At 34.8% G+C, this 18,020-nt stretch overlaps 1 protein-coding gene across 1 annotated transcript in view; it reads left to right on the top strand.

Annotated features, from left to right (window-relative positions):
• The first annotated feature begins 230 nt into the window (after positions 1 to 230).
• The window catches only part of LOC128222414 (uncharacterized), a 42,709-nt gene continuing 24,919 nt past the window's right edge, over positions 231 to 18,020 (top strand). Inside the window, exon 1 of the mRNA XM_052931397.1 lies at positions 231 to 301. The gene's annotated coding sequence lies outside the window, so the exon portion shown is untranslated. The remainder of the gene's footprint in view (positions 302 to 18,020) is intronic.

An 18,020-nucleotide genomic window follows, 5' to 3' on the forward strand; every position in this document is an offset into this window, starting at 1 on the left:
TCTGAAATGTAAAATATAATAAACAAATTATTTCATTGTTTTTCGTCTGCTGGTAGATTTAAAGATGCGCATACCGCAGCTTTTGTTAGGGATGAAATATGATCTCGCTTCTTTGTTTATACTTGTTGGGGATGGAGTATTGTCTCGCTTCTTTGTTTAGAGTTGTGACGTTCAGTGATCATATAAGGGAAACCCTAGAAGACGATTCACATTGTGTGTGTGTGTGTGTGCAGCTTAAGAACAAGCAGTGATTCAATATTCCATTTAGTGCAAAATATGGACGGAAAAACTTATTTCAAACGTATGTAGTTTTATAGTCTTCTATGTATGTTTTTGCTTTATTTCGTTCTACAACAACGATATGAACATAAAATATTATTCATTTTAGCGGCGCAAACTGTCGTCCTCTATAATCCTTGCTCTCGCTTTGGTAAATGTCTTTATTGATTCAATCAATACATATAAATTGATATAAAATATAACACACAAAACGACGTTTAATATTGTAACTTTTGCTATAATTATGGTGGAACGATGCTAAGCATCGTGGTCATATGGTGATAAGTTGATACAATTCTAATACGCATTAAAAATCACCGGCGCATTATGAATTGAGAAAGCGGCTCTCTGATAGTAGTCACCCTGTCTTATTTCTGTCCATCGACAACATGTACCAAAGACTTGATGCGTCATTAGGACACGTTCAAGCGGATCCCTTGTAACTTATCTTGTCTATTTATTCCGTCCGTCAATTCGTCGTTTGCACATGTACAAAAACATGCGGCGTCATTAGGACTTCTTCAAGCGGCTCCCCTGTTTTTGTTTATTTATTCCGTCCGTCCATTCGTCGTTTGCACATGTACAAAGATATACGGCATCATTAGGATTAATAAAAGCGTCTCTACAATGGCAACTACCCTGTTTATGTGTTCAGTCCGTCCATCTGTCGTTTGAAAATCATCTTAGTCATAGGGACTTGTAAAAAAAGGCTCTCGTATAGTTATTTACTTGTATATGTGTTCTGTCCGTCTATTCTATAGCTTGTTCATATACTTAAGACATTAGGCGTCCTTTTGACTTGTAAAAGGTGGACTCCTGTAGCTATTAATTTGACTATTTGTTAAGTCCGTCTAGCCATAGTTTTTACATATACTTGAGACATTTGGACTTATGAAAGGGGCCCTCCTATAGTTTGTACCCTGTTCATTTGCTCCATTCATCCACTGGACGTAATAAAATGTACAAATACAAGGGGCGTCATTTGGTCTTATGAAAGCGGCTCTCATATAGAAATTTCACTGTCATTTAGACTTGTGAAAGCAGTTCTCCCAAAGAAATAACCCTGTATATCTGTTTCGTCCGTCCATCCGTCGTTGGCACATGTACAGAGACACGAGCGTCATTGTGAAAGAGGTCCTCTTATAGTAATGACCCTGTCTCTTTGTTCCGTCCGTCCATCCGTCGTTGACACATGTACAGAGACACGAGCGTCATTGTGAAAGAGGTCCTCTTAAAGTAATGACCCTGTCTCTTTGTTCTGTCCGTCCATCCGTCGTTGGCACATGTGCAGAGACACGAGCGTCATTGTGAAAGAGGTTCTCTTAAAGTAATGACCCTGTCTCTTTGTTCAATCCGTCCATCCGTCGTTGCTACATATACGTTCTTTAGGGTCATTAGTAGTCCTGGCTACTCGTTTTCCTATCATCTTAAGCATAACTTGTTGAAGAATCTTATTTCATTAAGCTTAAATGCGTGTTAATACTTTTCTAAAGATACACACGCTAGTGCAATCAGAACAGTACTAGAAAAAAGACAAATGCAGAGAGTTATATTTGATTTGACCGAACAAAATGGCTGCAAGAGAAATTCTGCAGTTATACAAACAGTTGATAAAAACAGCTGTACGTCCTCATAATAAGCAAGTACAGCATAATTTAGCAGTATCATGTATGTACAAAATTGTAGCAAGAAAGAAACCAAACATTATCAAGTTTAATACAAAAATTAAAACTGATCTTAATGAAATCACGGAAAGGAGTGATGGTGAAAACAAACGCCCGCTTTAGATTAAAACTAAACAACAAAAGAATGATAAAAATACTCCTCTTTTAAATTATTTATGTTCTTAAAACTTGTTAAATTATACCAATACAAGAAAACAGTTGTAAAATAGGTTAAACCCATAGTACTTTCAGGAAAATCACTATTTTGCATTATATCACATTTATATGACTTCATGTCTTTATACATCTTTAAAGCATTGATAAAACTTATTTGAGAAGCACCATATTGTAGTAATTTGTACTATTGTATATTTCTATACAAATACGAAAGCTGTAAATAAAGGCACAGTATAACTTAAGCTCATCAATAATTTGAATAATTTCATTATGACAGTCTTGTTGTTGTTCCGGAACTTATTTAGAATATTATATTGACATACACACATCTCGTCACGCCGTGAACGTTGTGCATGTAATTCTTAAACAGTGATGCACCACTTACAAACATATGTTTAATTGAACATTCATGATAAATAATACAAAAAAAACATATATATAGTATTTGCATGGTATTCACATATTAATAAGTAACATTATGACAATATGAACATCTTTAGAAAAACAGTTTTTCTTCCGAACAATTGATATAAATGGGCTCAAACAGATATCAAAAACTATTGAACTTACCGATAAGCACAAGTATCAAAGACAGTTAAAACATACAATCTAAGTATTTTAACTGTAATAAGATCTTTCCCTACAACATTACACCAGCACGAGTTATGTTTTACACAAGTTGCTTCTCGAAAAACGGTTTTTATTAATAACAATATAGTTCTCCTTCCAGCATGTTTTTAAGTGTAAAGGCTAGTTAACCGTTTTGGCAAATAAGCTTTTTGGTGTACTTCAACCGTCGTCGAATGTTGGAATTATCGGGCATCACTCTTTCTCTTTTCACTAAGTTAATTAATTGATCTCGGTTCCAAATCATTTGTTTTGTGTCCATTATGCATATGAAGAACAAGTCTTTAAAGTACTTACGGCTTTATTAAAACATGGTGGACATGTTTTTCTTCTTGTAACGCAGTTAACTTAAGGCAAGTTGAAATCAGTTTAAAGAGGACTTAAACCAAATACCTGCATATGTGGTAAAACGACAAAGGCAATTTATCTATTCCTATTTCTTGTATTATTCTCAATGACAATGGTGACCTTCATAAAGCTGTTCATTTGTATCTAGATCAACTGATCACAGAACGAAGGATCGATGTTATCACTCTGCAATTAGTTGTCGTCAAAATGTAAAAGGTTTAGGGTAGGGTTATGTTATTGCAAAATATTTTGTCTCATGTTTAAAACGCCAAACAAACGACTTTACATAACAAGTATTTGTTTCGGTGATTTGAATCGATGCGATCTTTGAAAACATTTTTAAGTAAGTATTTATATTCCTTATCGTTCAACAGTCTGCAGTGCTTCCATTGAAATATGTAGGCCCATTCGTCCGCATACATAATTATTTCATATAACAAATGCATTCAAACATTTTTATTTCATTTTCAATAATATTTTTCTAGAGTGCTTTATTGAGTACTATATTGCAAATGAAAATGGGACGACAACTGCCTTCGGTACATTTAGAGTAATCTTACGCCCTCACGATTGCCCGACTTAGTCATAAGTGTACTTTTGGTAAGGTAGTGTTAGAATTTGCGATAAAAATAGACAGTGTACGTCGCGACTTTTGTGGTCAATTACTTTCAATAGTTGACATTTAAATGACGACATAAGTTTTTAAAATGATCGAGTAAGATAACATTTAATGATTCACAATATTTATTCAGTTTGACGTGATTGGGTTGTTATAATTAGGTTGTTGCATACAAAATGATTACATCTGATTCCTTGCACTTTGAAACATATCGGTTCAACTCAAAGATAGTTAGTCACGTTACGGCGGCTAGCTGTTCTGTTTGGTTATGTAAGCGGTAGATTCAAATACACCTCACGTTACGGCGGCTAGCTGTTCTGTTTGGTTATGTAAGCGGTAGATTCAAATACACCTCACGTTACGGCGGCTAGCTGTTCTGTTTGGTTATGTAAGCGGTAGATTCAAATACACCTCACGTTACGGCGGCTAGCTGTTCTGTTTGGTTGTGTAAGCGGTAGATTCAATTAGGACGTCAGACAATTCCCAATGTTTTAGTCAGTCACGTTACGGCGGCTAGCTGTTCTGTTTATGTGTAAGCGGTAGATTCAAATAGGACGACAGACAATTCCCAATGTTTTAGTCAGTCACGTTACGGCGGCTAGCTGTTCTGTTTGGTTGTGTAAGCGGTAGATTCAAATACACCTTTAAATACACCTTTCCATAGTATAACATTAGATGCAAGTTTGTGATATACCGTTTGACGTCTTTGAAATTAATACTCGTCCATAGTATCACATCTGACGAAAGTGGGTGATGTATCGATATACGTCGATGGTAATAATACTTGTCCATAGTATCTCATCTGATGCAAGTTTGTGATATACCGTTTGACGTCTTTGGCAATAATACTCGTCAATAGTATCACATCTGATGCAGGAGTGTGACATACCGCTCTACATCTTTGGTAATAATACTCGTCAATAGTATCACATCTGATGCAGGAGTGTGACATACCGCTCTACATCTTTGGCAATAATACTCGTTAATAGTATCACATCTGATGCAGGAGTGTGACATAGCGCTCTACATCTTTTGTAATAATACTCGTCAATAGTATCACATCTGATGCAGGAGTGTGACATAGCGCTCTACGTCTTTGGTAATAATACTCGTCAATAGTATCACATCTGATGCAATGTTTTTGATATATCGCTATACGTCTTTGGTAATCTACTCGTCCAAAGTATGACATCTGATGCAAGAGTGTGACATACCGCTCTACGTCTTTGGTAATACTACTCGTCAATAGTATCACATCTAATACAATGTTTTGGATATTTCGCTATACTTCTTTGGTAATCTACTCGTCCAAAGTATCACATCTGATGCAAGAGTGTGATGTACCGCTCTACGTCTTTAAGATGCAAGTGATATGTCACTGTACTTCTTCGGAAATGATAGCCATTAGATGCAAGTTTGTGATTTATCACTGTACTTCTTCGGAAATGATAGCCATTAGATGCAAGTTTGTGATTTATCACTGTACTTCTTCGGAAATGATAGCTATTAGATGCCAGTTTGTGAGTAATCACTGTACGTCTTTAAAAATAATAGCCATATGATGCAAGTATGTAAGATGTTACTGTACGTATTTGGAAATGCTAACCATTAGATGCAAGTTGTGAATTGTCGTTGTACGTCTTCCGTAATAATACCCATCTGCTGCACGAGTGTATCAACTGTATAACTCAGGTTTCAAGTGTTTACATCCTAATATGAGTATTGCTGATGGGTAGATGTCCTATTTACATTTAAGTATTATATTTAACTTGTTGGATGTCTTGCTTTCTGTAATTGTTCGGTTGACTCAATGGCATTGTAATACATGTCAGTATTTAGGTCTGAAAAACAAATTTAGCCAAAATACAGTAATTTATGTGCACTACAAATTACTTGATCGAATATTGTTCAGGTATAAATGAGCAAAACACAATATTAACTTTCAACGGTGAACATAATAAATAAGTTATTTCATTGTTCTCCGTTCGCTGTAGATTTAAAGACAGCGCATAGCTAAGCTTTTGTTAGGGACGAAATAAGATATTACTTCTTTGTATAGGATTGTAGAGTTTATAATGCCGTTTATCAGGTAATTTCCAAGGGCAAATAACTCGTCCAATATGAAGTCACCTAATTAATGAGTATTTTATAAATCGATTAGTACGTATGCTACGATATTTTGATTAAAACCATTATAATATCAACCTTACAATATAATTGAAGCTTACAGTATTTCCTTTTTTCATTCATGTATTCTGCTTTTCTAGACTGGACTTGATAGTGACATTGCACAGACTCAGTTAAGCCAAATGCACTATACAAACCGAGGAAGCATATCTTTTCATGATTATTGCACATATCGTCTAGAAAATATATCAATGTTTTCACCGTTTTCGTCCATCACGTAGGTTTCAATATATATACTTGTTTATAAAATATACGAATAGGTTAAAAACAACTGCATAGCAAACCGTATACATTGGGTGAAGATTTTAATAGGCTAGTTATTTCAAATAACTTGTATTTAAAAACAGTTAAAAAGCAAAAACAATGAACGCTGAATTGAACAATTTATCGCATTACCGTATTGGAGTTAGTTTCGACAGACAAATGGTTAATTTCTTAAATTCCGTATTAGGGTGAGTTTTGACAGCCAAATGGTCAATTCCTTGTATTTCGTATTTGGCGAGTTGAATTGGCAAATGGTCAATTCCTTGAATTCCATATTTGGGTGAGTTCCGTATTTGGCGAATTGAGTAGTCAAATGGTCAATTCCTTGAAATCCGTATTTGGCGAGTCGAGTAGGCAAATGGTCACTTCCTTGAAATCCGTATTAGGGTGAGTTCCGTATTTGGTGAGTTGAGTAGTCGAATAGTCAATTCCTTGAATTCCATATTAGGGTTAGTTCCGTATTTGGCGAATTGAGTAGTCAATTGGTCAATTCCTTGAAATCCGTATTTGGCGAGTCGAGTAGACAAATGGTCAATTCCTTGATATCCGTATTTGGCGAGTTGAGTAGGCAAATGGTCACTTCCTTGAAATCCGTATCAGGGTGAGTTCCGTATTTGGCGAGTTGAGTTTTCAAATGGTCGATTCCTTGAATTCCGTATTAGGGTTTGTTCCGTTTTTGGCGAGTTGAGTAGACAAATGGTCAATTCCTTGAAATCCGTATTTTGAGAGTGGAGTAGCCAAATGGTCAATTCCTTGAATTTCGTATTAGAATGAGTTCCGTATTTGGCGAGTTGAGTAATCAAATGGATCACTCCTTGTATTCCGTATTTGGGTGAGTTTCAAAAGCCAAACGTTCAATTTCTTGAAATCCTTATTTGGCGAATTGAGTAACTACATAGTCAATTCCTTGAATTCCCAATTTGGGTGAGTTTCGACAGCCAAACGGTCAATTCCTTGAATTTTGTATTTGGCGAGTTGAATAGACAAATTATCGACTCCTTGAATTTCGTATTTCGCAAATTGAGTTACCACATGGTCAATTCCTTGAATCCCGTTTTGGCAAGACGAGTAGCCAAACCAAACGGCAGAAACTAACATTTGCCGACTTTTGTATGATCCGGCGAGCTTTGGCATATATTGTCATCAATTGTAATATTTGTTCCAGTATCACGTCAGATGCTTGATAGTTAATTATTGATATAAGAACAACCATGGAAGACCATTCACAGTTTATGTGTGTTCGGAACAGACAATAATTTAATACTCAATTTAGTGGTACAGTTGGAAGGAACGGACTTTGTATCAAAAGTAAGCAAGTTTGCACTCTGCTAGGAGTGTTACTATTGATTAAGTTTATCAGAAAACGATTATGTGACTTTATATAAACTTCAAATACTTTCTTCTTCCTAGGAGCGCAAATTACCAGCCCCTTTATTTCGCACTTATTTTCTCAATGTTGTCTTAAATGGTGAAATCAATGGATAATTGAATTAGTGTCATAATAAACTTGGTGTTTTTGTGTTTCGTTATACTACAGTAGTTATTCCTTTCGTTTTGTTTAGCAGTGGCAGTTTCAATTGTATTACTGAACACAATTAAATACATGCCACACCATTTTTTATAAACTTGATGAAATATTAATCGAACCTTTCAGGGACTGTTTTGATAATTTATAAGTCTTTTTGTATTATTTGTATCAGTATACTAAATTGACAAACTCAATGTCTGATTTCTTGTTTAGTGAAATTACTGCTCTGCTTTATTCAGCTATTGCAATTGGTTTGCATATGACTAACCTATGTCAAGAATTAACTTGTTTTCCTTAATCCATAGTACACAAACACGCAACACGCATGAACGCATACTCATACAAATAATCACAAACACCACGTAGAAATATGTACATCATTTATGTAAAATTCTTAGATATTCAGATGCATAACATATATGTATGACGATTTCACCAGAAGACATGCGGGCCCAACATAAAACATATATCCAATTTTAATTACACTGTCTACTATAAATAATGATTACCCGGTCTTTATGTTCCGACCGTCATTCCGTCGTTTGCACATATGCTTAAGATATACTGCGTCATCAGGACCCGTGATAGAGGTTCTCCCATAGTAACTACCCTGTCTATTTCTTCTGACCGCATATACAATTTCATAAGGACTTGCAACACCGGTTCTACCATAGCAACTATCCTGTCTATTTGTTCTGGCCGCATATACGATTTCATTAGGACTTGCGGCAGCGGTTCTCCCATACTAACTACCTTGTCTATTTGTTCTGGTCGCATAAACGATTTCATTAGGACTTGCGACAGAGGTTCTCCCATAGTAATTACCCTGTCTACTTGTCCTGAACGCATATACGATTTCATTAGGACTTGCGGCAGAGACTTTCTAATAGTAATTAGTCTATCCCTTGTTTGCACATGTACAGATACATGTGGTGTGTTTTTTTACTTGTGAAAAAGGCTATTCTATAGCAAATAGCCTGTGTATTGGTTTTGTCCTTCCATCCGACGTTGGGATATACAAAAACATGCGGCGTACAAAGAACTATAGACAGCGGCTCCCCTATAGTAATTACAGTTTATATTTGTTCCGTCCGTCTACCATCTTCTGCGCATGTACATAAACATGCGGACTCATTCGGACTTGTGAAAGAAACTATCCTTTATTAATTAGCCTGTCTATTTGTCCCGTCCGTCCATCCGTCGTTTGCACATTTGGTACAGACATGGGTCGTAATACGGACTTGTGAACGAGAATTCTATAGTAATATGCCTGTCTGTTTGCTCTGTCCGTCCATCCGTCGTTTTCAAATATATTTAAGACATGGGGCGTCATTCGAAATTGTGATATCCTGTAGTTATAATCCTGTTATTGCAGGTACTTACGAACTTATGTACCAAATATGTGTAAAAGACACTGTAAGACTTCAAATGGTGTTATAATGCGACAGTCCCTGTCATCACATAGAATGCAGGTTTGTGATAGGTGCTAAACGTCTTTGGCGGTAATTACAATCTGATGCATGTTTGTAGCAAAGAGAGATCTTAGGGACAAATGTTTTTAACCCAATATAAGTGGTGTATGTCCTTATTGCATTTAAGTATAGTATTAAACGTATTGGATTTGTCGTTGTCTGAAATTGATCAACTGCCTCAAAGTCATTTTAATAAACGTCAGGATTTTAAGTAAGAATTAGAAGCTGCAAAAATAAAGTTATTTCAGTATCATTCAAGTTATATGATCGAATCTTCTTCAAATCCAAATAAAGACCCCACAAAAAGATTGATCTGAAATAGAGACAAACAATATACAAATTCTTCCATTGATCTTTGTCCTACAGTTGATTTAAAGAGGCGCATACCGTAGCATTTGTAATGTAGGATGAAATATGATACCTCTCCATTTGGTTTTGGTTTTGAAGTTTAGTACTCATATAAGGAAAACCGTAAAAGACCATTGACATATTGTGCGTGGACTCAGAAATAACAATAATTTAACATTCGATTTGGCGAGTATGGAAGAGACGGATTTTATTTAAAAATTAAGTATTTTACACTATTCTACGAGATTTATTGATTATCTATTCCAATACGGAACGATTCCATCAGTTATTAACATACTTTGACCTTTAACTTTTGATTTGTTTAATAGCGCAGCTTGTTATCATCCTATTTATGTCTTATTGTATTTGTACTGCTAGAAGTATAGTATCAGGGTCTAGGTGATATGATCATGTTGAGATACAGTGCTAATTAATATTGAAAATAAAGACGAAATGGTTAATAATTTACGAAATAAACAATAAATCTCATTTGTGTTGTGGCAATTGATAACTTATGAAAGAGATGTTAAGGAGTGCCATTACAAAAAACGGCTGTGATGAGGCACTGGATTTCGTATGTGTATGAAGTGGCTGTGAAACAATGACGGAATCACTCAACATCGGAGTTCGAATATTTATTTAAACCGTTGTTAAATGAAACCTAAAACAAATAATTAAACTTATAAAAGTATATACTTATCTTATTATTAATAACACAGAATAAAATGACAATGCACAGTGATCGGTAAATGTATCAAGGGTGACTTTGTGGTTAAATACATAAAGCATTCTAAAAGATATGAGTAATAAACTTACCAGGGACGTCTAAATAATGATTATATATGAAGGAACTTAAATATTTCATCTCAAAGATAAGAGCCAATATTAAATAATTTAGTAACAACTGTCACAATTGCAGTCTTGACTTGCGTCTATGACGATTTAGAATGAAATTATTTATGTTAATAATCGAATATTCGATCGAAAGAATTACCGAATATTCGAATATCAATTTTGCCATTCGTTTGCATCCCTGTCCTATAGTATTACACCTGTCTATTTGTTATGTCCGTCCATTTGTCGTTTGCATATTTCGCACAGATATTGAACTTCATAAGGACTTGTGAAAGAGACTCTCCCATAGTTATAAGCCTATCAATTTGTTCCGTCCATCCATCCGTCGTTGGCACATTTGGTAAAGACATGTAGCGTCATAAGGACTTCTGAAAGAGACTCTCCTATAGTAATAAGCCTGTATATTTGTTCCCTCCGACCAACCATCGTTTGCACATATACTTAAGACATAAGATGTCTTTTGGAATTTTGAAAGCGGCCCTCCTGTAATAAGTAACCTGTGTATTTAATCCTTCCGCCCATCTGGTGTTTGTACATACACTTAATGCAAGGCATGTCATAAAGATACTATCCTATAATAATAAACCTGTCTATTTGTTCTGTCCGTCCATCCGTCGTTTGCACATTTGATACAGACATGGAACGTCATAAGGACTTGTGAAAGAGACTAACCTATAGTTATAAGCCTGTCTATTTGTTCCATCCTTTCATCCGTCGTTTGCACATTTGATAGAGACATGAGGCGTCATAAGGACCTGTGAAAGAGACTCTCCTATAGTAATAAACATGTTATTGCTGGCACTTGCCCACTTGTATATTAAAGGTGTGTTAAAGAAACTGTAATACTTCAAATGGTTGTTACTTACTCTAACCTGTGTCCTTCCATTATGCGACAGTCCCTAGCATCACATCGGATGCAAGTTTTTGAAATGTCGCTGAACGTCCTTGGCAATAATGACAATCTGATGCAAGTGTGTGATTAGTCGCTTCACGTCCTTTTCAATACTGACAAATTGATGCAAGTTTGTAGCAACGGGAGATCTGAGGGTACAAACGTGTCTAACCATACATAAGTTATGCCGATTGGTGGATGTCATAATATTTGAGTATAGCATTAAACATATTGGATGTGTTGTTTTCTGAAATTGATCAAATTTCTCAAACTCAACCGTAAACCGTCAAGATTTCAAATACGAATTAAAACCAACCAGACAAAATCCATTCATTTCAGTATAAGGAACGATTCCGTCAGTTTTTAGCATCATATAAACTTTAAACTTTAACTCTTTATAGCGCTGCTAGCTATCATCCTCTTTATGTCGTACTGTATTTGTACTGCTAGAAGCATCTAGGGGATTCGGTAATATAGAGATACATTGCTAATAAATATCAAATATAAAGACGAATAGGTTGATCGTTTTCGAAACAAACATAGAGGCTAATTTGTGGTGTGGAAATCGATAGCTTATGAGAGTGATGTAAGGCCAATACAAAATTACCGTAGGCCGGTTGTGGTGAGGCACTGAATTTCCAATTTGTGAACAACTGCTGTGAGGTAGTTTTGTTATGAAGACTGAAAGGTTGTCCGGTTAGCGCAGCGGTTAACGCACTCGCTCCTCACCTAGGCAATTCCCAACCTGGGCGCATGTGGGTTTGGTCTGTGGTCATCAACACTCTCGTGTGAAAAACGTGCCAACAAGAGTGATTGATATAATGTTGTCATAACTTGTTTCACAATCGTTGCATAATAAATAAGTTTACACTTATGACTGAAAGTGAGATATTAAGCAACATCATAACAAAACTACCTTAGGCTAGCTCGTCAAGGGACCCTGGTTAGCTTATAAGTGAATGACTGACACTGAGCTTTAAGGCAATATCATAACAAAACTACCCTATGCTTGTTCGTGATGAGACCCTGGATATCTAATGAATGAATGACTGACACTGAGATATAAGGCAATATCATAACGCAACTACCTTAGGCTAGTTTGTGGTGAGACTCTGGGTAACTAATGAGTTAATGACTGGCAGTGAGTACTGTGCATTTAAATTGAGAAACTGGTCTTTTGAATATGTTAGATTTTAATAATAAATATAATATGACCTTAGATAACAATGTCGGTGAGTTCTTTTAAGTTCAATTCAGTTTAAATCGACCTTAATAAGTTCAGACATGTGGTTAAAAGCCGACAGAGGCATTTTTTCTATTTGCGTATCTAGTACTCTTCTCAATTACAATGTTAACAATTATAATGCCAATCATTAATATCTAGACAGGAGGATCGTAAACCAACGGATCGATGGAAGTGCTTTACCATGAGTAAACGTCAACATATATAACATAATTGAAAAACATGTGCATCATGTTTAAAATCAAAATATATACTTCTGTTACAAGTTAATATTTCTGTGATAAAAAGTGAAAAGGTCTTTGTACTATTTGAAAATGATAATTATTTGTTGTTTCACTCACAACTTGAAAAACAAAACACTTCAATGAGTCAATGCTTCAATAGATGGCAAAGTGAAATTTTATAAAACATAAATATATGAATCTATTTTGACAAGAACATATGTGAATTATTGCATTTACAATTTATAGATTATTCTTTCAAGAAAATAAAACTGCCGTTTAGTTGCTTTAGTGCTGCTCACGCATACAAGTTAAACACAAATTATGAATAATTGGACATTGGTTGATGGTAATTTGAATGTTATCACATTTGTAAAACGGGTTACTTTGTTATTTATATGTTCCTGTGTTAACTCCTGTGGCATTTAAGAAAAAATATCATATATTTCTTTGCATTAAGCTGATGGCCATGAAAACAACTATTGAACATACATCTTTGCATTAAGCTGATGGCAATGGATTGATGTCTTATTGTATTTGGACTGCTAGAAGTATGGTATTACGACGCTAAGCATCTAGGTGATATGGTAATGTAGAGATACAGTGCTAATTAATATTAAAAATTAAGACGAAATGGTTGATAATTTACGAAACAAACAATAAATCTAATTTGTGTTGTGGCAATTGATAGCTTATGAAATATATGTAAAGCAGTGTCATTATAAAATGCCGGTTGTGGTGAGGCACAGGACTGCTGATGTGTAAATGACTGGAAGTGAGATAGATATATGGCTATATCATTACAAAACTAACACAGGCTAGGTTGTGGTGAGACGCTGGATAGATTATGAGTGAATGATTGACAGTGAGATACATGTCCATACCATTATATAACCACCTAAGGCTAGTTCGTGGTGATACACTTGAAAGCTAATGAGTGAATGACTGAAAGTTCATCCGATAAGCGCAGTGGTTAGCGCACTCGCTTGTCAATCTAGTCGACCCGGGTTCGATTCTCAGCCTGGGCGCATGAGAGTTTGGTCTGTGTGGTCGACAACACAAGACAACACTCTCGCGTGAAAATCGTGTCAACGAGAGTGATTGATATTATGTTGAAATAATAGAATTTTAAAAATAAATATAATATGTCCTTAGATAACAAGCGGGAAATCATTTAAGTTCAATTCAGATTAAATCGATACTAAGCCTTAATAAGTTCAAACATGTGGTAAAAAGCCGACAGAAGCATTTTATCTATTTGCGTACCTAGTACTCTTCTCAATTATGTACAATGTTTACAATTATAATGCTAATAAATAATATCTAGACCGGTTGATCGTAGACCAACGAATCAACGGTATTGCTATGTCATGTATATTCGACTATATATAAAATTATCAAAGCAAAACATGTACATCAAGTTTAACAATCAAAATAAACACTTCTTGTAATAATTATAAATTTCCGTGACTTATAGTGAAAAGATCTTTGTACTATCTGAAAATAAATGTTGTATAATTTTCCTTAGAACTTAAAAAACACACCTTTAAACACTTAATTCTTCAATAAATGGCAATGTGATTATTTTATTGAATAGAACATAAATATATAGACTTATTTTTCAAAACATTTCAATGATTGCATTTTGATTTCAAGATTGTTCTTTCAGAAAACACGTCGTTCTTAGTAAGCTGCTAAAGTGCTGCTCCCGTATACAAGTTACAAACTTATTTAAGTTGAAGATGAATAATTGGACAATACTACACTCGGTGACATTTTAGCAAAACTATTTTCAAATACGTCTTTGCATTAAGCTTAGGGCAATGGAAACAACTATTTATGATGATAATCTTACCCCTTTGACATTTGTTTGCGAATGAACAAGTATTATTGCGAAACCCAATGCAAATTAACATGCAGCTGAACATGACAAGCACTTGAATTTATCTGATTTAAACTCTTTACAACCGCCATTGACATGTTTGATGATTGAAATATGCTCAACATCTTTATGAATAGTTAACAATCTGCATGTAATGGTTTGATATATAATTTAGTTCGTATTTATTTATTTTGCTAGCTTTAGAAAAGCTGCTCGTTAATGCCATCTACATACAAACACTGATACACAAACTAAATGGTCACTTAGATAAGGCTGTTAAAATTTAGATCAAATGAGTGAATTAACAAAATAAGTAATTCGCAAAATACTTAATATTGTGTATTTTACGTAGAATCAAGATTAAATGATTTCCTAGTTTCTTTGATACATTTCAATTGGAATCTTGCAACTGATATACAAAGTAATTTAAAAAAAAAAACAAAAAAAAACTAAAATTCGATTTTAGAATTCCCTTTTGTAATGAAATCAAATTTTGACCAGCAAATTCCTTACATCATTTAAAATTGCAATTATTTGATGTAAAAATATGACCAAGAAATATAAAAGTTTGTTCAAATCCGCTCGCCTATACAAACAACATACACACAACCACAACGTGGCATACTCCCCGCTCGCTTATTCAAACCCATTTTATGAAAACCCTCGATTGCCAATAGATACATACATGCTCAATGTGGTAAACTCACCGCTTACCCATACATAAATGAACCCTTTATATGGAATACTCATTCTCCACACAGCGTTCCATTCTTCGAACAAACGTGCACTGAACAACAACGTGGGGTACTCCCTGCTCTTATGTTATTTTAAGTGGAAAGAGCGATCTCTTTCTATACAAAATGTATACATGTGGGTTTTACCACACTCCTTTAGAAACAAATTATTTTTAATTTGAAATACATTCAGATACTATGTAAGGCAAGTCTAGGTAAAAAAAACAATGCCATTCTGAGGTTCAGCGTATCGCGTACCGCTTTGTCCGGTTAGCGAAGCGCACTCGCTTCTCACTAAGGCGACCTGGGTTTGATTCCCGGCCAGGGCGCATGTGAGTTTGGTTAGTGGTCACCAAGCCGGACAAGTGGGTTTTCTCCAGGTACTTCGTTTTCCCCCACATCGCAAGACCACACTCTCGCACAACATCGTGCCAACTAGAGTATTTAATATAAGTTGCAATAGCTAGTTTCACAATCGTTGTAAAATCAAAAAAAAAGTTTAAACTAAATAAACTAGAAGAGCTGTACGTAGGACTTGCGCCTCCTTCTAAAGAACTGAATATTTCGGACTCTTCTAGTTGGACCCCATGTCCCTCTAGTCGATACTTGTTTATCAAGTGAGTTATTGAGAGGCTTGCATATGTGTAGTATAGAGGCATTCAATAGTCATTTTGCACTGAATTCTAAGAATGTTCGCATATATTGTTAGTCTTCTTAACGTTAAGCCCGCGACGGACTGTACCCGGCGATTGAAGTTCATGTAAGACTTCACGGAAGCAAAACATATGCACTAAACAATATGCACTTAACTTCTTTGTAATAGCTTTCAAGGAATGTCATTATGAGATAGCGAGGTTACGTTGCTTAATCAGTATATGACACAATGAAATGTTTAAATGCGCTACAATATCCACTAATTGCTTATTATTTGTAAGATATTCAATACAGTAAACTGTCAGACGATCCTGTTTTTAAGATAAGGATATACTTCTTATATTAAGTAAAATAATTGTTTATCTGTTTACCAACAAAGTCTATCCTTAAGATATTAATCATGCCATTCTTTATTTATTTCATATTTTGTATACCTTTTAAACTTAAAGGCGATCTAAATATTATCATGATATATTTCTATTTGTCAAATTAATGTTTTTGTCCCAATTGTCCAATCAACCAAATACCTTTCTTAAACATAAACAAAATAAAAAGCACATTGATTATTACAAGTAACTGTCTTTAAAATCATCTGATACTACTGGTCATGTGTATCCGGTCAGGATGAAAATATTAGCAAGGGTTGCCTAGTATCTGCAGGGTTCCAGAGGGTCGCATAGAAACCAGTGAAGTACTAGGTGTCCCTAGTTTCACATTGATGCAAGTTTTTAATGTATCGCTATACTTTTTTGTAACAATACTCGCCCATAGTATCAAATTGATGCATGGGTGTGATGTTTCGTATTACTACTCGTCCCCAGTGTCACATAGATGCAAGTTTGTGATATAATGCTCTAAGTCTTTGGTAATAAGACTCGTACATAGTATCGCACTGATGAAAGTTTTCTATAAATCGCATTTGTCTATTTGTTCCGTCCGTCCATCCGTCGTTTGCACATGTACAAGAATACGCGGCGTCATTAGGACTTATGAAACAGGCTCTCCTACAGTACTTACCCTTTAGATTTGTTCCGTCCATCTATCCGTGATATGTGACGTCGTGAGGACTTGAGAAAGCGGATACCAAATAGTATTTTTCCTATCTGTTTGTTTCTTCCGTCCATGCGTGGTTTACACATATTCCAAAATCACACGCCTTCATTAGGACTTGAGAAAGCGGATCTTCTATAGTAATAACCCTGTATGTTAGTCCGTCCGGCCATATGTCGTAGGCTAATATATGTTTTAAATCGTCCTGCTTTTAATTTTCTAAAACGTCTTAGGCATAACCAAATTAAGTATATTATTGCATTTAGTTAAACAGCTTGTAAATAATTAAATTATTTAAGAAAGGATCATAATTTCTGTCAGAAACAATACAAGAAAACAACAGAAATATAATACTAAATTTGGCTGAGTAAATTGGCTACAAGAGTCAATTTAAAGTAAAACAAACATATGATAAGCTTTTTATGAAAAAGCAGCAATAAATCCACCAAAGTAGCATATGAAACGACACTTAGTATAACCTGACAGTAAATACGATCATGAAAGTATCAAACAAAGCAAGAAAGAAATCAAACACTTTAATGTATATACAAAACGTAAAAAATAGATTGTTACAAAACTCAGGGTGTATTGAGGGTGAAAATAAACATCAGGAATAAAACTAAGGAGCGAATGAAAAAAGTGACAACAAATGAAAGGCGGATAATTTTATATTGTAAAGCTACCAAGAATTGTCTCCCTTGATAATTTTAAATTCTTAATCAACATTTGTTTATTTATTCTCACACAACTTAACATTTGAAAAATAGTTTAAACCCATATTACTGTCAGAAAAAATACTTTATTGTAACTTAACACGTACCTATGACATTATTTGTTAATTTATATTTTAAACATTGATACAAGTTATTTTAGAAGCACCGTATTGTTCTATTGTGGTATCGTACATCATATCTATACAAATATCGAGTGCCTTATAAAAAATATAAAGGTACAGTATAACTTCCGTTTAACATTG

This window comes from Mya arenaria, chromosome 16 (assembly GCF_026914265.1).
Source record: "Mya arenaria isolate MELC-2E11 chromosome 16, ASM2691426v1".
Taxonomy (NCBI): Eukaryota; Metazoa; Mollusca; class Bivalvia; order Myida; family Myidae; genus Mya; species Mya arenaria.